Consider the following 25,218-nt stretch of genomic DNA (forward strand, 5'->3'; position numbering starts at 1 on the left):
AAAGTGCATCAGACTTAGAGATAGGAGATGCAGTCTTGACCTTGCTTGCCTTGGCCTGTGGTACTGACTGGATTCTTCCCACCTGAGCTGACTTTACCTAAACAATCTTCCCTGCCTGCATACTCCCCCGAGGGACCTCCTCCCCATCCCCTGGCCCACCCTGTCCCAGAATTCTACCGCTTCCTGTGGAGTTCCTTCCAGAGCAGTCCTGTCCTGCTCCCAAGTCCCTATCCTCTGCACCAGCTTTGCCGGCTCTATTTATGTCTGAGCAAGACCAAAGGACAGCATCACATTCCTGAACCACACTTGGAACTTCTTTCTAAACGAAGCATGAGAATGGGGAGCTAAGAACTGACCCCCACCCTCCCAGTACTCATAGGCTTTAGAAAAATGGTTCTCACCTGGGGGACGCAGTGAGGGGACATTCGGCAATTCCAGAGACATGTTGGTCGTTGCAACTGGGGAATGCTGACTGCATCTAATGGGTAGAGACAAGGGAGGTGGCTAAACATCCCGCAATGCAAAGATCCGCATCCACAACCCCAACAGACAATCATCTGGTCTAAAACAGCAATCGTGCTGAGGTTGAGAAACTCTGCTCTAAAAAAATGTGGAAATTTTAAAAAGGCATCACGTTCCAAGGCTTTCTTAGCTTTGTGGCATCGTCACCTTCCTCCTCTACCAGCAGCACCCCCACACCTTTCTGCTGAATTTCTCCTTTATATTCTGTGTTGTTCAGACACGAGAAGAAGCTTTCAGCACTCGGATGTTACTTATCTGCTTCCTCTGGACCCTTCTGGTTTTTAAAAAAGGACTGTATGAATAATGAAAGCTTACTTCGGGGACAAGAGCTTTTGATCCTTGGACCATTTCCTGTTTCCTGGAGAATTTTGCACACTTCTTCCTCCTCTCGGAAATAATTCTAAAACCAGAGAAGCCTGTCCTCAGTCAAACTCTCTTTGTAATGTTAGTAGACTGTAGCCTTAGGAAACGAGGCCATATCTTAGATTGATGCTGAGCCTGTTAAGGTTTAAATTTACAGTCTGCTCTGCTTTTGCAGAAACCTAACATCTTAACAGCGAGGGTGGCCTTCATCCATCATTTCGGTGAAACTTTATTTTTGTAGAATTTCCTTTCAAGAGGGTAGATTATTGTACATTCTGGGGCAAAAGGCAAGAGAGGAAAGTCCACCACTGATAGAAAAAGGAAATAACGGGTCTAATCTCTATGCGGTAAAATGAAAGTTCGAGTCAGGTCATTACATTCTTTGGATTAATTCAAACCTCCAAATTTATGAAGTGACCTCCAAGTCTTGAAACTTCTTAGCTATGAAAGATGAGAAGTTACTGCCCCCAAACAAGAAGAAACTCCAGCCTGTGCCTTGAAAGATGATGGGGCTGTGGGGCCAGAAGATCCAAATTGGGGGCTTAATTTTTACGTTCCATAAAATGAGGAGCTACTTCTGTAGCTATGACCTCAGATCTTACAGTGATTTAGAATTTCCCAAAGAGATTTCGCCCACACGGTGATTTCCATCGCTTTTCATCACAGCGACCCCTTGTGGTAGGCATGTCAAGTATTATTACCCACACTGGGCCAAGAGAAGAAACGAGAAGCTATAACGGTTACGTGTCTTACTTAAGAAAAAACAAACTTAAAACCACATTAACTCACTGAGAGATGCGTGACTGTTGAACGTAACCAAATGTTTCAGATCTTCCCTGGGACGGTTAAGATTTAAGGGAATCTGGACTTTCTCCCAGTATGTTCCTTTATCAGACAACAGGTCCTAATTTTTTACTCAGAATACATAGTCACTGGTACGTTGACCCGGAGTGGCCGAGTAGGAATTTACGTATTTATCCTTCATTTATCCATTTAGCCCCCACTGATTATTTTGCATGTGTTATGTGTGACGTTTTGCCCCGGGGGCTGGAGAGGGAGGGAGACAATGACGCATGTGATATAAAATGTGGTTTTTGCCCTCAAGGGCTTAGTGTCTTCCACAGCATGCAGGCAGGTAGACCTCCAGCAGTCACGTAGGCAGAAGGGGCAGAAGCCACCGTTTTGGAACCAGGGTCGAAGGAGAAGTTTATTCTGCCCGTGAGAGAACAGGCAAGGCTTCGAGGAAGAAGACCTAGCTCATAGGTTGGGCCTTGAAAGAGCAAGATCCTCAAGATGAGAGAACATAGGGCATACTACAGAGAAAGAAAGAATATTCACAATCCTGGGTGAATCTTCGGCCGAAGTTGGAAGCTTAACGTCAGCTCCCAATTCGTTATGGGACAGGGCCTTAGACTGTAAATCTGCTGACTTATTAACAACGGAAGCATTCTGTCTCTTTCCCTTCTCAGAAATGAATGTGCCTTTTCGTTAAGGGCACAGACCAAATGGAACTTTTGCAAGGGCAAGTTATCTCAATCCTTATTTCCATTTACAAGGTCACTGCAACCTCGGTCATTGCCTTCCCTGTATCTTCTCCTTGCACAACTTGGTGAAATCATATATAGATAGACATAGGTATAGACAGCTAGAGAGACAGAGGATATAGAGCTGTGTGTGTACGTACGCGTCCATATCTTTTTGTCTTATGTACCAGGCACTGGGAGCACATCATTAATCCTCACAGATCTGTGAGTTAGGTGGTGTTATTATTGCTATTTTATCGTTACGGAAACTGAGGTTCAGTGAAGCAGAGTGATATGCTCAAAATCCCACAGATGTTAAGTGAGAGACACAGGGTGGAGAGGTGTCTGTTTTGCTCAAAACCCCAAGCTCCCTCTACTCTACCCTGCCTCCTCTGACTAGTTCTGTTAAAGGGAATTCACACTGTGGCAGAGATGGATCGCTGTTCCACAGAATCTTTCTCCTTTTTTTCTTTCTGGAGATAGAACTGCCTCCTTCCCACCCTCATCAGTTTCAGCAGAGCACATGGCCTCCCAGCTGTGGCTTTCATCTCCAAGGTTGCCTTGTAGCTAAATGTGACCTTCTGATTTAGTTCTCCCCAATAGAATGGGAGCGAAGGTGCCTGTAAGCTACCTGGGCATCACATCCTGAGGGGGAGGCTACCTGCTCTCCACTTTCTTTTTGCCCTTTGCGGCCAGAACCTGGCATGGTGCCGGTGGTCTTCCCTGCTATGGTGGATCAGCAAGTTTCCGAACATGGGTCCCTGGACGATTTGGTGGAGCGGCGCTTGGACTTCTGGGCACTTGGTGAGAGAGAAACTTCTATTCTTCTATTTGAGCCACTGTAATGTTTTTGTCTCCTAAATTATTCCCTAACTAATATAATGTCCATGATGTAAGAGCGCTATTCAAAGTTTCCTAAGGTGTCAGAGCTGTGCCATTCCAGATATACAAAAAGGGCCAGTGGTGATGGGTTGCCACTTAAGACCCCTTGGCAAAAGCTTATTTGCCTTCTGGTGTTACCAACCTTCGTCCCTAAACAGTGTGATCCTGGATGTCCCTGTTGCTTTGGAGGTCTACCACAACCTTCAGATGTCAGACCACGTCGTGCCCATACGTAACGACAAATGGTTGGAGACTGCAATCGCTCTAATCTCAGAAGATGTCTGCTTTCCCATCACTGAGCAGAATGGCTCAGATCATTACATTTCTCTGCAGCCTTGTCAAATGTCTAGAGAAGGAAATGTGCCAAACGAAAGTGATCAGTTTCATCCCCCGTATTCCTTGACAACACACTGATTGTCTTGTATGTTATCGTATCTCATGGACCTTGGCTTCTGAAGGATACCAGAGCAGATGTGATCTGTTTGATCACTACCTGTCTGAACCAGGGCTCCTGAATTGTGCTCTCCAGCCCTAATGCTCCCTTGTAGCCCTCATCAGGGCACAGCAGAAGTCACACTCATGGTATGGCACCAATGGGACTGCGGCAGGAGGCTCAGTGGAAGGAGCTCAGGATTTATAGGGAAAACGGGGGCCCCTGGATTGGCACTAACTTCCGATCTAGAAGACTACAAGCCATCCTATGGAAGTCAGACAAGTTGCTTAAGAGTGACTTGTTCTAAGAAAAGCTGTTGCTTGGTAGAGACACTCTGTACTTCAAATCTAGCTTGTGAGTCCCAATTGTCCGGGGCCTGCTGCTTTGCTCTGCTTCTTATCCAGACCACACCTCTGGCCCCGACTGACTGGCTGGCTGGTCAATTGCCCCTCACTGCTAGTCTCCAGGAGGTCAGCATGAACGGATCACAGCACATCTGTCACCGCTAGACAGTCAGAAATTAAACTGTGTAAGGAATGCATCATAATCATTGGGAGTTATGCACTTCTTTGATCAGCTGATGAAATCAACAACAAAAAAGGACATTTCCATACGATTTTGTATATCATATGTATATTAGTAGAGAATCAAGGGTCCTGGCTGGATACATGACTGCTCATAGTAAAGATGCCGTTTCCCCACCACGTTTGCAGCTGGGTGTGGCTATCTGACGAACTTCTGGCGGAGGGGTTGTGATTGATGTTGTATTAAATACTGGTGGGGGAGGGTATCTCTTCTCTTGTTCCTTTCTTCCTTGGTGCTGGTTGGAATGTAAACATAAGGAAGAGCCATCTTGGACCCCCCACAGTGAAGAGCCTGCATTGTGGAGCTGCCCCACTGGTCCTGAATTGTTTCAGGTTCTTCAATCCCACCCCCACATTTGGAGATTTGCTAGAAGGACTCTCGGGAGTCATCACATAATTGTGCTCGTGGCTAAGATTTATTACAGCCATGTGGTAAGGATACACAGCCCGATCATAAGGAAAAAAAAAAATCACACACACACACACACACACACACGCACACACACGCAGGCAGAGTCCGGAGGAATCCATATGTAGGCCTCCTTGTGCCCTCCTCCTCCCATTAGTGAGGGTCACACAGAACTCACTCTTCCCCCAGCAGTGAAAATGCAACAACACGTGTGTGATGTCTCTGCTCCGGGAAGCTCATTAGAGACTCAGTGCCCAGTTGGGAACTGGTCATAGTAGGTACCCCCTGCCCAGCACACACCAAAATTCCAAACCCTCACAAGGGAAGGAGACAGAGAGTCGATGCACAGTGTTTAGTGGTATAAGATCCTTGATCTCAATTAAAAATATATCCCCCAGCATTTTCTCGCATTATTCCCCAATATCAGCTCATTGTTGACTCAGGGCACCCAGGAGCCGAATTTCCAGCTGCCAGCTAAGGGCTGACCTTGCAGACAGACCTCTCCAAGGAGAGCAGTCTCACAGTTGCTGCTTTAACGCTTGTGTGCAGGGATGATCTACATTTACCTGAAAGAGAAATCAACTTTCCACCGGTTTGAGCCAATGTTTCTCCGGGCTTTCTGTTGCCTGTAGCCCGGTCTAATTCTAATACCCTTCCTTCTTCGTGTACTTGAGACCTAGGTGGAACTAAAGCTCAGTGTCCGATTTAACGGTGGAGGTGGGTCCCGCAGGCCGATTGGGATATGCGCACTTAAGAGCACATGTTTTCATAACTCCAAATTCGGCTCGACAGCGGATGGCATCAATTCACAGAAGAGCCTGAGTTCCCAAGGTTAGTTTGTAAACTGCACAACGCAGCCCATGAAATGAAGCCAAGGTTGACCTAAGGGGCATTCGGAGGGACCACGTTCCAGTGAGCACCTGCAACTTGCTGTCTCTTACTTTTACGGATCCTACAGAGGAACAGGCCATGATCATGTGCAGGGAATGGCTTGGGGATGACATCGCTCTGGCTTATTGTAGACCTGATACATCATAGAGCCTCTTAACATTTCAGCCTCACTATGGTAGTTCACACTGAGAAACAAAGCGTTTTATAGATTTTCTGCTGAGTTCAAGCTCCAGAGGTTTGCAGCTTCTTTTTTTTTTTTTTAACTGGAGAGTCTCTAACTCATTTCCTCATCTTACCGAGGTAAAATGTAACACATTTCACAAGACCCAGCAAGTTAGCAAAAGTAGAAATAGAAATCTGTCATCGTGATCCCCAGTTCATACCACCCTGAATAATCAATCTCCTGTGATCATCTGCTCACTCAGCAAAACTAAGAATTCTGGATCCTCTAGGAAAACAGATCCGGGCACATGGGCAGTCCCTAACATTGAATCACTGACCGACTGTAATGTCACTGACTCACCCTCCAGCTGTGTGGTACTTTCAGAAGCAGGAAGAAAAGGTTTCTAGTAGAGGCGTGAGGATAAACAGAAGGCACTTCACTCTATGGCATTACATTCGCTTCTTGGGTATTTTAAATGGCACCCGTGGGAGAGTAAAAATTCTCCTGGAACCCAGGAAGCACCACGAGTACCTCTGTGTTGATTATAACTACAGGACTTCCCTTCAAGTCAGCTTCGGATACTCCTTCGGCAATTTCTTTTGAGGTGCTTCTAAGATACTTGTTATTAACATTTAAGCCACCAATTAATTTGCATGCACACCAAACAATACTGCAGTTTTCACATGCTTGTGAGCACTGGATAAATGATACTTGGAGAGGCTAATATCTATTCATCAAACCAAAAGGCATTTTCCAGTTTCTGAATAACAACCCCTTTTAAAGAAAATTATATACTGGATGTGAAAACCCTAGCCTTAAAATCAAATGACTCACTGGGTTTTCTGGATATTATTTGGAACCAGTGCCAGGCATTTGCTTTCTGTCCACCTATTTGCGATGTCTGTGGGCCAACCAGACTCTCGGGCAGCTTAATAACCAGATGCAGAAAAACCATGAAATTGCTGAGGACTGCTCATTATCACCTGATGGTGTTGCTGAACAAAGCACGGAAGTCCTTATGAGCACAGAGGAGAAGACACACACACACACACACACACACACACACACACACACACACACACAATTCTGGAACACCAAAGATCATTCCCTTTATCTGGGGGCACTGGGGATGGTGGGAAAGGCAGGGACTTGTGATGAACCTCCGACTAGCCTTTCACCAGCCTCCTTGAGCCTCAGCTCTAGGGCACAGCTAGAATCACCTATTTAATAGGGCAGTTGTGAGGATAAAAATGAGAATGTTTATGGAAACACCCGTGGAGTGCTGGGGGGAGATACTGAGAGGCCTGTCACCCCTTCCAACCGCTTCCCAGAGGGAAAACAGTGTTCTTCCTGTTGAAGACATCGTTCGATTCCTAAGGGTGTAAGAAATCAGCTACATAAATCGGGAGGCATATGTCAAGGTTCTGTGGGTTTTTTTCCCCAAATATAAAAGAAATACACACTTTTACATTTCCACAGACGATGACACCCCAGTCTTTCCACGGCTTCACAGATGGCGTCCCAAGAGCCTGCCAGCCACCATGTGTTTGCTCATATGGGCATTTTCCAAAGCTCGTCGGTAGCAAAGTGCTTTTTTTCTCTTTTTGATTTTTGACTTCTTGACCATGAAGTACTTACATGATCATCTATGGTTTCTTTCTTGCTAATGATACCTTTTTTTTTTTTAAAGCACAAGCAAAGGTATTTTTAGGAACAGCCTGTAGCCATCCCTCAGGCTTTGCTGTGTGAACAGACCCTGCCTATTTGTCTCTCTCCCTCCTTCTTCTCTTCTTTCGCTGCCTCTTCCCTCATGAGCCCATTAGTCCCAAGAAAGAGAAGTCCCCAGTGTTCCAGGTGGGCAGAAACAACTCTTTCCTGGAACAGGGTTTCTGAACCGTGGGTTGTGATTTTAGGTGATTTTAGGTGACACGCAGATGTGTCATTAAGTTACATCTTATCAGGTTCTGAGAAAACCATTTTCATCTCAATTCTCTTTCAGTCCTTTCGATTCCATGAAGGGGAAAGTCTCCGGGTAGCACGATTATGCTTGAACATTTCTCTAACGTTTTAGTCTTCCTTTGTGACAAAGGAAGAACAGATCACATGTTCAGAGTCTTGGGCACACCGAGTAATTTAATTACAGAGGGGTTTTTTTTTTTTTTTTTTTGGTTGCAGTTTTTAATTCCACTGGCGTTTTGAATTTATGCCAAATGATACATTGTTTTTATCTGTGAGAATAAACCATCGGGGTTCCTTTTAAAAATACATTTCCCTTTCATCACGATAAATAAAAATCTTTAAAAAAATAATATTCCTTGGATTTTATTTATTTTTTTTTTTAATTTTTTTTTTTCAACGTTTATTTATTTTTGGGACAGAGAGAGACAGAGCATGAACGGGCGAGGGGCAGAGAGAGAGGGAGACACAGAATCGGAAACAGGCTCCAGGCTCTGAGCCATCAGCCCAGAGCCCGACGCGGGGCTCGAACTCACGGACCGCGAGATCGTGACCTGGCTGAAGTCGGACGCTTAACCGACTGCGCCACCCAGGCGCCCCAAAAGTGAGTGATTTAAAGAAGCAAACGGTAGTTCAGATAAGACGTGACTGTGTCAAAACTGTGAGGGTGGCCCTTGTACGGCTTCAGTTGGACCATTTGCCCAGAGCCGTCAAGAGAAGCTAAACGCTTAGAGAGGGCGGAGTAGGTGATGCTTAGAACACACGGATTCTCTCTAAAGAAACATATAAGCCATTTCCTCCTCTTCTTCTTCCACCGAAGCCCACCAGCACCATCACCTCCATAATCATCACCGCCCCTCCATCATCGCCTCCATGACTCATCGCCATCGTTAATGCACAGCAGCACCTCACCACCCTTCTCACCGTCACCCCCAGCCCAATACATAGCCCAGGTGCTTTCTACCCCAGGCCTCTATTACTGCAGATGCCCCCGACGTGGGGTCCATGCTCCCAGTCTTTCTTCAGTCCAGTTCATCCTGCACATATACACGAAGCCCACTCCCTCCACCAGTAAGGACTGTGAACTGGCCACGTTGCCCACTTCACTCCCTTGTCAAGTTTAAATTCTTCTGCCTTTCTTCCACGACTCCCTCGTCTCCCTTCCAGCTCTCTTCTTTTCCATTTTCTGTCTAGAAAATGGCAACCTCAATGAAGAAAAAGAAAACATTTCAATTAGAATCGTTCTCTATTTTGATATGAAAAAAAGAACCCCATAAGGAATAGAGAATATCCTCCACTTGCCACAGTGGGCACCAAAACTCAGCATCTACCGGGAGAAAATATTCTTAATTTAAAATATTATGACCCCAGAGAGGAGTCCGTTGAAAAGGTCGGTATGTTTAAACGTAGTAATTACGGCATCAACTATCTATTGCCACAACGATGCTGCACGTAGCTAACCCACAAGCACACAACAGCTCAGCGACAAATAACAATAGGTGTTTATGGTTCACATATGTGGGTGGTCAGAGAGGGGCTCTGCTGATCCTGGCTGGGCTTCATTGTTGGGGTGTTGGCTGGCTGTTCACTGCCCTCAGCTGCCCTCAGCTGCCCATCCTTGGCTAGGATGATCTTCACTCTACTGCCTGCACTGTTCACTAGCAGTAGACTGGGTGGGTTCTTGTGGTGGTTGTTCAAGACCGCACTCGTATCACATCTGTTACCATCCCACTGGTCTAAAAAAGTCACATGGCTGGGCCTAGAGGCATGGAGGGTGATGGCCTGACGAAGGACCCTGACAAAGGGCTGGGATACAGGGAGGGATGGTGAACTGGGGCCATTTTGCAATCTACCACAACCTTCAAGTGCACTTTTGACAAAGATTTTAGACAATTCTTCTGGAAAATTTAAAGCATGTTGGAATAAACACATTCTTTAAAAATACCAGTGACAAAGCAAGATAAGCCAAGAGTCAAGTACATTAAAAGGAACCAAAGTATGTCAATATGTGTCAAAATAATTATTATGATATTTTTAAATGATCAACGGAAAATAGTTTCTTATGTTGCTTTAAGACATATAAACATATTTTTAGTTTTTAAGGAATATTTTCTATATTTTGAAGATGATTTTTAGGCCCATTTTGTGGGTTTGAAACCACTGGTCAGTTAATAAATAACGATTTCAATGATTCTATAATTTAAATTATTTTTTGTATCCCTTTTTATTTTCAAAGATGTTTCAGTTTAGGGGCGTCTGGGTGGCTCAGTTGGTTAAATGTCTGACTTCGGCTCAGGTCATGATATCACAGTTTGTGAGTTTAAGCCCCACATTGGGCTCTGTGCTGACAGTTGGGAGCTGGAGCCTCCTTTAGATTCTGTGTCTCCCTCTCTCTCTGCCCCTCCCCTGTTCACACTCTGTCTCTGTCTCTCAAAAATAAATAAACTTAAAAAAATTTTTTTAACGTTTCAGTTTGGATGTTAAATTGTATGGACACTGCCCATACTCCCATTATGAGATATAGCCACTGTCAACGTTTTGGGGATCAATCCTTTCCTTATTATAGCTAATTGTGTTTCTTCAACAAAACTGGGGATGACCTGTTTTCTTTAACAGTTAACATGTTTTATTTTGAATATTTTTGTATGTCATTAAACGTTTCTTTAAATTTGGGGGCGCCTGGATGGCTCGGTTCGTTGGGCATCTGACTTCCGCTTAGATGATGATCTCATGGTCTGTGAGTTCAAGCCCACCTCCGACTCTCTGCTAACAGCTCAGAGCCTGGAGCCTGCTTCGGATTCTGTGTCTCGCTCTCTCTTTCTCTCTGCCCCTCCTCTCCTCTCTCTCTCTCAAAAATATATAAACACTAAAAAAATTAAATGCACAATTTTTTGTAGTGCTAAAGTATAAGTTACAAGTGTTCCATGATCTATTTATTTAACCAGCCCCTTATTATTAGATATCTTTGCTGTCTCCATTTTTTTTATTGTAATGAACACAGCTACAGTGAAAACTCTTGTGTATGAACAGGGATCACACCTTTTACCTCTTTTTTGCTTCCTCGGCTAAACAAGTGACCACTGCTCAAGTGAAACCTAAGGGAGAACAGAAGCATTCCAAATTGTCACTTTACACAGGACCTTGAAGAGCTGAAAAAAAAATTACTTTTGGATCTGATGATGACCTTGTTTCCTTTTCTAAGCAGAGAGCAAAGAGAGACCCAGCAGCAGTGAGATGATATGACTTTGCGCTTTCAGAAACCAAGAGAGATGTTTATTGCCGAAGTCTCCCAAAAGCTAAGATTATGATCGGAAGGCTTTCAGCCTCCTGCCTTAGCCTGGTAGCCTCAGGCCACAGGTCAGTCACGTGAGGAAGTGATGGCCTCTAGCCCCAACTATCTGCGCACCAGTGGAGATTGGAAACATGAGCGGCACTGCTTTGGAGAAGTAACTTATTTTTGTTTGATGGGGAGCCGGGGCAAGGGTGGTGAGAAGACAGTGCCCTAAATATGATATAATCCAGCTGTCCAAATATGTACAATTCAATTCAGCCAGTCATCCGCTCTCCCAAACCCAGATGGTTGCCATCACGCAGTCTCAGACTATCTTTCCTTATAGCCAACGTAACTCGTCCTAATCATGTGTGTCGAGGGGTTGCATTTGCTTTTAATTAGAAGACATCTATTTGGATTCCCTGGGTTCTCTTCGCTTCAACTCAGAGACACAGCCTACATTATTAGTAAGCTTTAAACCGTAACTACCTTTGCCTTGTGACAAATCACTGAGGCTTTCCTTCCCTCTCTGAGTTCAAGTAACAGAATGTCAGTATTACATACGTTAACACGATCTGCTGATTACAGGAATTTGTTAGCATATGGATAATTCTGTGCCATCTACGCGTTCAGCCACTGAACTCTCATGACGGTTGGTGGACTCTTCGTATCTGTGTGTCTTTGTGTTCAGAAGTCCCCAACGATGATGCTTGCCATTAGACCTACTTCAAAGTCTGGTGAGATGTGTGCTCTTGCTTAGGTCATTAACAATGCTTCTGAGCTTAATTTCCTTAACTGAAAATTAGAGGGTAATAAAACGGTGTGAGGATTACATGTCATACAATATTTTTGAACAACCAGCAGAATGTCGATTATGCAGTATGTATGCAAAGACTTCTGTTCCTTCCACCCTTTCACAAACCACTAGCACTCTCTAAGTGCTTACTCAGTCCTACCCCTGGGGGACTGAGACAGATTTTCAATGAGATTCGTTTTTAAGCGTTAGTCCTAAGCGAGCAAATAAAGCAAGAGAAAAATCCTATATGAACATTCTGGATATGCTAGAAGCAAATGAAGGCTATTCTATAATGGATCCCTTTCTTGTGAACTATACTTCAGGACCATTTTTTTGACCTGATACTTTGCTTACCAAGAGCATCTTCTGCTGATTTCATTTCTTTTTTTTTTTTTAATGTTTATTTTTATTTTTGAGACAGAGAGAGACAGAGCATGAACAGGGGAGGAGCAGAGAGAGAGGGAGACACAGAATCTGAAACAGGCTCCAGGCTCTGAGCCGTCAGCCCAGAGCCCGACGCGGGGCTCGAACTCACGGACCGTGAGATCATGACCTGAGCCGAAGTCGGACGCTTAACCGACCAAGCCACCCAGGCGCCCCTGATTTTATCTCTTAAGTGCATCAATAGTAGGTACCAGGGGAGCACGCATCTAGCCTTCATGACTTTGGAGAGATGAGTCTATTATTAAGAATAGATACACTGATTATATGATTAATTCTTTGTATTTTCACCAACTTGCTTCTCAGGAGTTTCTCTCCCAAAGGTGACTCATTATTGATGAGAAGACAAAAATCCAGACTCTGAGTCTATGAAGATGAGCCAAGCCCTGGAATGATGCAAAAGCACCAAGACAGGTGTTCTTGGGTCTCTGCTGGGTCCACAGATAGCTTGTCCTCCTCCCTGTCCATCAGTCTCTCACTGTCTACCCCCTGTCCTGCTTTTCCTTTCTTTTCTTCCCCCTCCCCTCTCTTTTGAATTCTCTGCTATGCTCTGATCTGTTTCTTTTTCGTGGCTCCTGGCTTTCCCTCGCCATTAATACCTTGCCTGGTTTACACTTACTTCATTGCTTCAGTTCCCAATCTTTTCATCCAACCTGAGTCATACTTAAGCCAGGGACAGGTTCAGGCATGAAATAAATATTTACAGATGGAATATGAGAGGTCTAGCATGATTCTTCTTGCAAACGGAAAGAGGCATACAAAACCAGTTAACATTATTGCCCACGTACACCAGGTGTTCTGCTTAACTTCCTCACATGCAGTTATGGGCTCAACGTTTGCGTCAACCCAGAATTCATGTATGGAAGCTCTAACCCCCTCCTGTGTGGCTATATTTGGAGATGGGGCTTTTAAAGATGTAATTAAAGTTAAGCAGGATTGCAATGGTAGGGTCCTGATCCAATAGGACCAGTGTCCCTGTTAGAAGAGGCACCAGGGAACTTGAGCATGCTTACTCTCTCTCCCTCCAAGCACATGCATAGAGGCAAGTCCTAATGAGCACACAGCAAGAAGGCAGCCATCTGTGACCTGAGAAGAGAGTTCTTATCGAACTCTGGCACCTTGATTCTGGGCCTCCAGTCTCCAGAAATATGAGAAAATAAATTTCTGTTGTTAAAGCTACCCATTCTCTGATATTTTCTACGACAGCCCAAGGCGACTAATATATGCACGATTTCATTTCATCTGCTCAATAGTCATATTAAGTCTTATTATTCCCATTTAACAGATGAGGAAAGTGAGGCATGTAAGACAAGTAGTCTGCTCTCAAATACTCAGTTATTATGTGGTGGAGATAAGAATTTGAATCCAGGCAATCAAACTCTAGAATTCAAGTTCTTAGCGGCCCCACGTTTTTGCTTGGCCCTATCACCATCCAAAAACAAATACACCCTGCTTAAACTGTGGAGAAAATAAGCTTCTCTCAAAGTGTGAGAATGGTGAAGGTAATTTCGGGAAAAAAAAACTGTTTTGAGTTCATAAGTGTTGAGTTTGACTTAAGACATAACAACTTGGCCCAAATGTGTGAATTAATAGTAAATTAAAACATTGACACAGAATTTCTGTTGAATTAAAAACCTCTTCGATTTGCAATATTGCACTTAATAATTCACTACTTTTCAACTTAGCAAACGTATTTTCAAAATTCCACTTACTGCTTTTAAGCCTTAAATCACTCTGCTATGGAGTCATGGCAGAAAAGATACGGTCCCTGCTTTGCAGAGCTCAGTCACAGGGTGGAGAGTAGACACTCTCACCCAGGATGTGCCCTGACACATTTACTCAAGAAATACTATTTGAGGCCTTACCATGAACCAGGTACCGTTGGTAGACGGCTAGGAGATTTCCAGTGGGTAAAACATATGTGCAAGTGTGTGTGTGTGTGTGTGTGTGTGTGTGTGTGTATCATGGTGGTGGAGGTGGGTAAAGGAGCCATTCAGGAGGGGAAACTATATGAAAAGTCTCAGACAGGTGAACAGATTGAGCAAGAATTTGTTCATATGAATTCGTGTGTGTGTGTGTGTGTGTGTGTGCGCATGTGTATATGAGAATGTGTGTGTGGTTGTGTGAGTGTGTATGTGTCTGAATGTATGTGGTTGTGTGTGTGTGTGAACAGTAGTGGAGGTGGTGGGGGTAGGTACAAGGGGACATTCAGGAGAGGAGAGAAAGATCAGTTTTTGCTTTTTTAATTCTCATTTTCCCTTTGTAAGAGCCAACGTGTTGCAGGATGTATGGGCTGAGCTTGTAACTGAATGACCCTGATTCTAAAAAATTATTTTGTGCTGTGCCTTTAAGCTTGACCAAGGCTTGTTTAATGAGAGAGGTGATGTCCAACATCTCAGCTCCAGTCTTCATGGCTACTTGCAAAGGGGAGATACCAAGCCAGGTGCCTGGTGCCGGCCTAGAGTGAGGAGCGTAACAAATACTTATCAAAGCAACATGAGTATGTGGTGTTATAAAAATTATAAACAAAGACTTAAAACTTAAAGCAACAGCCCCCTGGTCAATATCCTCCCAAGATCAGTTCTCAGGGGTGGTTATGTTAATTTATTTAATAGTTTCTGTTTTGGATTCTTCCGATGGGTCCTCCATGTTGCTAAGTATATGACTATATAACTTACCAATTTAAGAAATTATGTATTAATTTCTCTCTGAGAGAAGAGGGATTAGTCCACATAAAACAGTTCCCCCAAATAGTTTCAGCACTCTTTCTAGTGCTTGCCTTGGTTACCTCTGAAAATTTAAACAAAAGACTTACATCATTATTTCTTGAGTTATCAAATACAAATACAAAGATCATCTCGATCTTTCGACTCTCCTCTTTATAAGATGAAAATAGTAGTCTCCTTGCCCCAATTTTTGCCATAGGTAGTTTAACCTTTACATCCTCGTGGTTGAAACATTTGGATTCCTTTCTGTGACCATAACTAAGCCATGTCTGTAGGTTAGCTCTAACTGTACAAAGTCGGCAAATAGTGCTTACGTCGTTATACCTCCATAAAGATTGTTCATTTCAGGGTCAAATGGTTTGCCTTGGTCCTGTTGCTCTGCTGTTTGTAGGTTTAGTCTTTTCTGTTGTTTCTAATTGCCTTTATTTTTTCTTAATTGCATTAAAATTTTTTTTTTAATCTTTATTTTTGAGAGAGAGAGAGAGAGAGAGAGAGAGCGTGAGCAGGAGAGAAACAGAGAGAGAAGGAGACACAGAATCTGAAGCAGGCTCCAGGCTCCGAGCTGTCAGCACAGAGCCCGACACGGGGCTCAGGCCCATGAACTGCGAGATCATGACCTGAACCAAAGTCCGACGCTCAACCGACTGAGCCACCCAGGAGCCCCTCTTACTTGCATTTTTAAGCCTCGTGCATAGTACTACATATCCAGAAACATCCACAAATCTTTTGTTTTCCAGGTTTCTATATGCCTGTCTTCCTGATTTTGGACTCCTTCATTTTGCTAGATCACATCTTCAAGTAGCTTCTGACAAAGGATATGAGGGAGGTAGTTTTTTAGAATCCTTGCATACCAAACAATAACTTTAATACGAAACCACACTTTACTGGTATTTTGGCAGTGTATAGAATCGTGGTTTGAAAATAACTTTGGATTTGTTTGGAGGCATTGCTCATTCATCCTTTAGTCTCTGATGTCGGTGAGAAGTCTTTGTCTAATTCTCATTTCTCTGTAAGTGAACTCTTTTGTCTTTATGAAAGCATTAAAAATGTCCTCTTCATCCTTAAAGTTTTGAAATTTCAATGATATACCAGGTATTGTCACGTGGGAAACTGCCTAGCTGCGGTAGAGCTTCCAAATATACCTGCTTGCTCCACAAGTCGCAGAAGAGAAAGGCTTGCAGAACAAATTAAAACGTTCAGACCACATAGTTTATTAAATCAGTTGAAAGCATACAGCAAGAAGGTAAAACAAGTTATTGGGTAAGTTGGCCCTTAGGATAAGGTGCGAGCAGGGTAAAAGAATGCTACTGATCCTGGGGTATGCGATGTTCCTGTGTCAGCTCTCTCTCTCTCTCTCTCTCTCTCTCTCTCCTTCTGCCACTCCAACCTTCCCCAATGATGGTAGGTTATTAGGACCAGAGTGTTGAAGCAAGAGGGCTCACAGATGGAAGGTGTCCTCGGCCAATAGTACAGACTTGTCTTATTGGAAGGATGCAGGACAAGGATGCTGGGCCACTGCTAGAACTAGCCAATTAGCCTGCTTAGTAGCCACGGATTTTATTATTGTTTCGTGAGCAGAGGACACATAGAGCCAGAACGGACATCACTAGTGGCTGGTTGAATTAGGCCTCCGAATATAGACTGAATGCTTCATGCCTCATGTATATTCAGTGAATTTTGAGTATTTAGTGCCTGCTGTATATTCAATATATCACGAATATTTAGCATCTGGGCACCTTTTGTATATTTAGTTGCTCATGAATATTAGTTATCTTTTGGTTCTTCCATCCCTTCTATTTATGTTTAACACATACGTGCTCTGCTTACTACTTATCTGTGCTTAAGACATGTTATGAATTTCATCCATCCTATTTATTTTCTTTTCTCCTATAGCAGGAATGCATACTTTCAAACAATACAACAACTGAACATTACAGTTAATAAACTTTTTTTCCCCTCATTTATCCTTCTTGGCATTTGATACTTTTATTTTGAAGACTAATGTCTTATTTCATAAATATTCTTGTGCTCTTTGATAATCTTCCCCCCACCTTCGTTTTTCCTTATTTTCTCTTTCTAGAGTCCATATTAGTAGTAAGCTGGATCTACCAAATAAATCATTAATATCTCTTACTTAATATTATTCCTTTCCATTTTCTTGGTTTTTGTTTGTTTCATTTTGGAAAACTTCTCCAGTTTTCTTATTCAACTAGTCTACTGACTTCTTAAATTCAGTAACTACATTTTATTTATTTACATCAGTTTCAGATTTACAGAAAATATTAGAAAGATAGTACAGAGAGTTCCCATACACCTTGTACCCAGCTTCCTCTATTATTAATATCTTATTAGTACGAGGCATCGGTTGCAGTTAAGGAACCAATACTGATGCATTATTAACTCAAGTTCGTAGTTTATCTGGATTTCTTTAGCTTTTACCTAAGTCCTTTCTCTTTTCCTGGATCCCATCCAGGAGACCACATTACTCTGAATTGTCATGTCTCTTTTGGCTCCTGTCCACTATTGGAATTTGTCTGATATCTTCCTCATGATAAGTAGGGGTAGGGATTATTGGGAGGAAGACATACTCATCACATCACTATCAAGGGCACATTCCACCAGCATGATTTATGGCTGCTGACCCTGGCCTTGATCACCTGGCTGGGGTTGTGCTTGCCATGTTTCTCCACCGCTACCCTTTCCCTTCTCCCTTTTCCATATCCTGGTCTTCGAAAGGAAGTCACTATGCACAGTCCGCACTCTGAGGAGTGAAGAGTTCTCCCTCTTTGAAGTTGAAGTACCTACATAAATTATTTGGAATTGTTCTGCATGGGAGATTTGTCTCCTCTGCTCAGTAATCAGGTATTTAATTTCCAAAATTTTAAACTTGTTCTCTGATTGTCCCTTTCTCATAGTGTCCCACCCACATATGCTATATCTTCTCCACTTTTTTTTTGACGATGTCATTAGAAGGAAGGAAGGGTCTCATTCTCTGAATTTCTCTGTTTCTTTAGGAGTTGGTTTATCTTAGTCTTTCTCAAACTTTCCAGGCTTTTTTTTTCAACTTTCTGTAGATCCTTGGTTAGTTATTTATATTCAGATAGAAATCAATAAACAGGAGGACTCAGACCTTTGTCTGTGGGAGTTGGAGCTGGTTAGCTTACAGGTGTCACTTTAGGGTAAGAAGAGAACTGTTCCTGTGCTGGGGGCCCTTCAGAATACAGAGAGATTTATCTGACACACCAACACTCACAGTAGCTATCCTGGTAATTCTTAGACAGCTTATGTGGTTTCTTTATTTTTTTTTTAATTTAAGCTAAGTAATAAAATATATATATTTTATTAAAAATTTCTTATTGGGGGCGCCTGGGTGGCTCAGTCGGTAGAGCGTCCGACTTTGGCTCAGGTCATGATCTCACGGTTCATGAGTTTGAGTCCCGTGTCAGGCTCTGTGCTGATAGCTCAGAGCCTGGAGCCTGCTTCAGATTCTGTGTCTCCCTCTCTCTCTGCTCCTCCCCTGCTCACACTCTGTCTCTCTCTCAAAAATAAATAAAGATTGAAAAAAATTAAAAAAAAATTTTTATTGAAGTATAGTTAACATACAGTGTTATGTTAGCTTCAGGTGTACAATATAATGATTAAATAATTCTATACATTTCTCAGTGCTCATCAAGATAAGGGTATTCTTGATACCCTTTATCTATTTCACCCACCCCCACCTCCCCCCTCCCCTCTGGAAACCATTAGTTTGTTCTTTGTATTTGAGAGTCTATTATTTTTTATTCGTTTTTTGTCTTTTTTTCTTTGTTCATTTGTTTTGTTTCTTAACTTCCAGATATGAGTGAAATCATATGGTGTTTTTCTCTGACTGACTTACTTCACTTAGCATTATACTCTCTAGGTCCATCCAGGTCATTGCAAATGGCAAGAGCTCATTCTATTTTATGGCTCAGTCATACTCCACTGTGTGTGTGTGTGTGTGTGTGTGTGTGTGTGTGTACCACCTCTTTTTTATCTATTCATCTATGGATAAATACGTGTTGCTTTCATGTCTTAACTACTGTAAATAAGGCTGCAATAAACACAGGGGTGCTATATATCTTATCAAATTAGTGTTTTGTTTTCTTTGTGTAGATACCCAGTAGTGGAATTACTGGATCATATGGCAATTCTACTTTTAGTCTTTTGAGGAATCTTCGTACTGTTTTCCACAGTGGTTGCACCAATTTTCATTTCTACCAATGGTGCACAGGGGTCCCTTTTTCTCCGTCTGTGGTCTCTTTAGAGAACAGCCTTCTATGTATTTGTGGGAGTAGGGGAGCTAGATGCCCGACTGCTGGTTGTTCTGAGCACACATTGGGGGAGGGGTGTCATGGGAGGGTCATTTGTCCCATCTGACTTTTAAATAACGCCTGTGTTTTCTATCTCATTTCTCATTCCTGCCCTCCATTGTACCATATGCAGTTTGCAAGGGTGGTATGTCCTCGGGATGCTAGCAAACAAGATCCCGGATACACTGAAGCCTTTGTCCTTACGGGGCCCGCCAGGACTAGGTGTCGCACTGTCCAATCTGCTTCATCCGCCAATATTCTTCCATCTACTTCCAGTCTCCTGGGAACTTGCTAAGATCTCTCATAATCTGTTGGGGTCCCTCCTGTCCTGGCTGTTACTCTTTAGTGTCACTTTCCCATGATCATGGGAAAGAGTGGAGATCAGCATTATGCTTAGTTTGTCACCTTAAGCACTATTCCATTTGTTTTAATTATAAAAACATGGTGTATCGTGTTGATTAAAGGAGGCTAAATTGCTGTAACAAATTGATCCTAGGATGCATTTGATAGATTATTTCACATTAGGATAATAGCCCAATGTTTCTGGCAGCTGCTGTCCTTAATGCAGAGATTCAGGGACCTTTGTGCCTTTGCCATCCCTAGCATGCCTGGCCAGCAGGAGAGAAGAAAGTTGTGGAAGAGGCACATAGGTTTCTCAAAAGCTTTGGGCCAGCAGCACGCACATCTTATCTGCTTGCGTTCTGTTGGTAAGAACCGATCCTATGCCCACAGCAAAATTCAAGGAGGCTGGACAAGGTAGTCCCTACCTCTCAGCTGCATCTCTATGTGATGATGAGAAAGTTGGATGTGGTTGTCCACCTGGTCTCCTGCTGCACGTGTACGGGCCCAGAATGCAGGTGAGAGGCAATGATAAGAACTGGGCAGGATTACCATCTGCTCAATGACAATTACTAGTCTATAACAGCAGTGTGGTATGATACCTTCATGCCTGCACGCTCCCCAAAACAACCACGCATCTCCCTGAGCTACCCTGGCTGCTCTGAAGGAAAACTGAAGGAAACGATGCTCGTTTAATACAATTTATGTGTCAGGCACTACGCTAGGTGATTTACATACAACCCAGACAACACATGTTCTCCCTGAGTCACAACAAAAGCTGTTTCTCTCTGTGAAATTTGGGCTCCCTGTGGGAAAGGCATAGTACTCGGGGATCCTTTTAAAGGAATAATTTGGCATAAAATCATTGCTCCCCCACAAGGTGTTAGAATGTCCGTGCCAGGTCTTGGGAGCAGAGATGGAAAAGGCTTCATCTCTAATTTTCAGGAGGTCAGCTTTCTCTAAAATGCAAACAAACAATCGCAGTACAATGTGATGCATGCCATAGTGAGAGGCAGGGGAAAGAGAGAATTTTCTCTGCCTAGAGAGGCAGGGTGGGCCGGGAGGAGGGGATCAGAGATGTCAGAAAGAAAGCATCTAGCATTTAAAGAGGGTCTTGAAGGATAGGCAAGAAATTGCCAGAAAGAAAGGAGGAGAGGGACGTGCGAGCAGAGAGACTAATAGATATTGGTCAAGATTCATGGGTTTCCCGGGGGGTGACTGGCTGATACATGGGGCATGCCAGGAAGGTGAGGCTAGAAAGGGGAGGTGAGCATATAGCTCCCTCAAGACCAGGGTTTCTCCACCTCTGCACTATTGACATTTGAGGCCAGATAAATCTTTGCTGTGGGAGGCTCTCCTGTATATTGTAGGACATTTAGCAGCACCCCTGGCCTCTGCCTGCTAGATGTCTATAGCACCTCCCAAATTGTGACAACTGAAAATGCCTGCCTCGACATTGCCAAATGTCTCCTGGGATACAGAATGGCTCGGCTGAGAATCACGGCTTTAGACAGAGGTCACCTAGCTTCGATCACCCACCATAGAATTAAATACAGTGTTTCCATCTAGTAGGTCTACATAACTTGAGGACAGATCCCCTTTGAGACAAAATGCCTTGTTCCATCAGCCAGTAGCCCTGTGCTGGCTCAAAACAGTGTTCTGAGAATCACCCAATATAGAATAGTTACCCCTTACTTTATATTACGGTTACCTTTAAAATGCCTCTTTTGCAGTAAATTGAAAGCTAATCTCATAGGTACTCAGTTTACATTTATTTTCTTAAATGGAAGGTCAGGTCACTTAAAAATAAACTGATTAAGATCTGAGTAGATTCGAAATGATTTTTTCTTTCTTTTTTTTTTTCCAGGCCAGAATGATCTCTTTTATGCTTTATGACCTAACCCGTAAAAAAACAATACTTTGCTCACTTGCCAATGTTCCTGCAGTCCGTCTGGGGAAAATACCAGTCAGGCTCCTACGTTTCTCAACTAACTGTTGACTTTGCTGACTGCACATCTGGTACCTGAAACATATGGGTCACCCTTTAATCAACAGCCCAGAATATCATCACTTTGAACACCTGTCAGAGAATTTACCCAAGAACTGATTGCAGTTCAGCATTTGCCAAGAGCGGGACCGAGACATCTGATTTTCAAGGAGCCCGTCTAAATGGCATATTAACTCCCTGTTCTTCTCAGTTCTCTCATTCTACCCCGGCCCAGAGTCAGCTCGTCAGAAGAACAACAGGTCTGGGGCTCTGTTATTCAAGCTTTACACAGAAGTGCCTTTGCCTACTTGTAATTTTGCCTTTTTTTTTTTTTTTTTTTTTGGTAGAGGGAAATATACGAAATACTCATCTACAAGAAAATCTGTCTTTTGAAAAATCACAGAGTTGTTGTCAGTTATAATCCAATGCCTGCTTCCTGAGAGTGAGCTGAGTTCCGGTTCCAGCAGTGAGATAAGAAAAGCCAGAAGGTGCCTTTGGACAGAACACGGCCAGGTTCAAAGGCCGGGACCAGGAAGGGCCAGAAGAAATGACCGTGGTGAGTGCGTGTGAAGGAAAGAAGCACGCTCTGGAGTAACACAGCAAACGTGGGGGCTGGGCTGGGCTGGGCATCTTCCAAGCCTTCACAGTTGGTCCTTTGGACACAAGCAAGCCCTCAGGTGAAACCTAGGGAAGGAAAAAAGAAGACATTTTCGCTCTAAGTGAGATGGGACACCTGGGACATTGAGTTTCTTTTTTTTGTTAATTTTTTTTCAACGTTTATTTATTTTTGGGACAGAGAGAGACAGAGCATGAACGGGGGAGGGGCAGAGAGAGAGGGAGACACAGAGTCGGAAACAGGCTCCAGGCTCTGAGCCATCAGCCCAGAGCCTGACGCGGGGCTCGAACTCACGGACCGCGAGATCGTGACCTGGCTGAAGTCGGACGCTTAACCGACTGCGCCACCCAGGCGCCCCTGGGACATTGAGTTTCAAATGAGTCCGAGTATACCAATGGACGGTGGCCAGACCGTATAGAATAGAACTCTGCCCCACACCTGCAGCAAACGGTTCAGGAAACCAATCCGTTATTTAGAATAACCAGCTCAGGAAGCCAGCCTGCTGTGAGACCTGTAGGAGGTCAGACTGCTACTTCTAGCAACAATCCAGGAAGCCAAATACTAACTCCCATGACCATCAGTCCCAAAGGGCTAGGACTTGATTAATAACCGTCAGCTTCCCTAATTTTTATCACCACTTCCAACTTAGGACCAGTCAGAGAAAGCCAAACATGCACTCTTTCCCAATCACATAGGAAGCCTGCTTCTAGTTAGGACCCTCCCTCCGGCCCCCCTCTCCGCACCGCCTCCCCAGGCCAACAGCCTGCAGTCAGGACACAACTGAAGCTTCCCCTTGTTCCCGCTTAGAGCTTTCCTGCGGCTCTACCAGCCTGTGGGTCTTGGCCAAAACATAACTGATGGCAGCTTGACCATAGTAAGCGCTGAATAAATAGCTTTCGTTTGTTCTCATTTAGCTGGTCTTCATTTATTTCCATCGAGTGTTGGAAGTCATGTAGCCTAATTTTGAACCCCAAGCTAGTCAGGTCGTGGAGAAGCATGCGTGTGGCCTGCCCCTGCCCCTTCTGTGTCTGTGCACCCAGGGTCTTCTCTCTGGATGGTCCTGTCTCTTCTCTTCCCCCTGGAGAAATCCCACTCGTCTCCCCGGGCCCAGCACGAGTCCCTGCTTCTGCAGAGGCTTCTCTATCATTAGCAAAATCCTAGGAATTCTGCTCTTCCTCCAAGTTAGGATGACACAGCAGTCTGACGCTCAAAGTCAATGGGAGAGAAACCAATATTTCCCGAGCGTTGTCTCTTTTCTGGGTATTTAGTGCATGTGTCATTGCATCAAACCTTCTGTTGACTTGGCGAAGAATTCCTCCCCCCACTTCACAGATGATGAAAGCAAGACCTTAAGTCATCATACAAAATTACAACGGTGTCTGTTTTTTCTAATTAGATTTTGAGCTCCTTGATAAGATTATTTCTTATGCAATTTAACTCTTCACACAGAGCAAATGCTGGGTTCATGAAAGATGTTTCATACAGGCTTGGTGAGTGAGTGAGTGAGTGAGTGAGTGACTACAGGCCAGGAAAAATGAATTTGTTGACAAGCCTAGTCTGGCTTAGAGGACTAATTATTCAAAAGCGTGGACCATGTGGTTCCGATAGGTAAAGGGATATAAGTCAAACTTCTCTCTCTTCCCCAAACCCAGTTTTTCTGGACAGGAAATCAATCATTAGAAAATTCCAGGTAGAGGCTGCCAGTGTTTCTAGTTCTGGCTACGTAGGTTTGGGGGCTTTGATGTCTGTGAGTCACGTATGGAAGATTTACCAGGCAGCAGAGGCTTCCCGCCTCGGTGAGAAGACAAATGTTCAGCAGGTGATCTATAACCTGTGCCTAAGCAACAGAGAAGGAATTTTCTCATGTAATCGGTGTATATGAGAGCGTATCATTTCACCCAGCCTCAGGGAGTCCACATCTTTGGTGCCTTGGGTTTACTTAATTATTTTAAACATTTTTGTTGAAGTTGTCATAGCGACCGCATCAAGAAACATTTTGAAGGGACAAATTCTATTTCCAGCCCCCTCGGGTCGTGTTTCATCTTTGCCCATTATCTACCCCGGCTCATCCACGCGTAAGCATTTTATACACTTGCAACCACAAAGCAATGCCTGTTTTGCATTCTGCTATGTCACTTAGCAGCACATCCAAAACAGTTTCTATGTTTCCATAGCCTTCATATTTAAACATTTCAGTGTTTGCACAACAGTCCAGAGCTTACTAAATTATTCCTACATTGTTGTACAATTAGTTCCCTCCCTCCTTTTCGTCGTTTTTTAGGTAACATTTGCAGGAGGCATCTTCTCGCGTATAATTTTTGCCTTCCCATGAACCTCTCCCTAGAACACATTCTTAGGAAGAGAATTTCTGACATCTTTGTGGCTTCTGCTACATCATACCACGTGGCTTTGCTGAGGTGCTTCTGCTAACTTAGAGAACCAGGTTAGAGCTCGAGGGGGGTGTCTTGCTATGAACCCTAGGCAGGTGTCTCCTTAGGGTGAGAGTCCGGACAACTGATGGATGAAGCATCTCCTTAAAAAGAATGAAAAGGCATCTGGTGAGACAGCCGTGTCGGCTGCACGTGTAGGAAAAATTAACACCAAGGCCGCCTTGACTGGAATTTTCTGAAGCAAAACTGTTCTTGCTCTGGATGTGTGAACTCTCCTGATAATAAAACGTTCTCCTTCCCCGCCTTCCTGAGGCTTATGTCTCATACATGAAGGTGTGACTGGCTTTTAATAAACACACTAGAGTTCTTATATATAAACGAGGGCCATCTTCCAAAGATCTTCCATAGGAACCTCTCATGTCATTGCTGCACACGTGAAACACTTCTTAAAGAATTGCACTCGTGGGGCGCCTGGGTGGCTCAGTCGGTTGAGCGTCCGGCTTCAGCGCAGGTCACGATCTCACGGCTCGTGAGTTCGAGCCCCGCGTCGGGCTCTGGGCTGACGGCTCGGAGCCTGGAGCCTGCTTCGGATTCT

The 25,218-nt window shown here is 43.8% G+C and overlaps 1 pseudogene; it reads left to right on the top strand.

Annotated features, from left to right (window-relative positions):
• Positions 1-3,112: 3,112 nt before the first annotated feature.
• The window catches only part of LOC112858690 (MICOS complex subunit MIC10 pseudogene), a 29,086-nt pseudogene continuing 6,980 nt past the window's right edge, over positions 3,113-25,218 (top strand).

Source organism: Puma concolor, chromosome B1 (assembly GCF_028749965.1).
Source record: "Puma concolor isolate L17-30 chromosome B1, mPumCon1.1.hap2, whole genome shotgun sequence".
In the NCBI taxonomy this organism is placed as follows: Eukaryota; Metazoa; Chordata; class Mammalia; order Carnivora; family Felidae; genus Puma; species Puma concolor.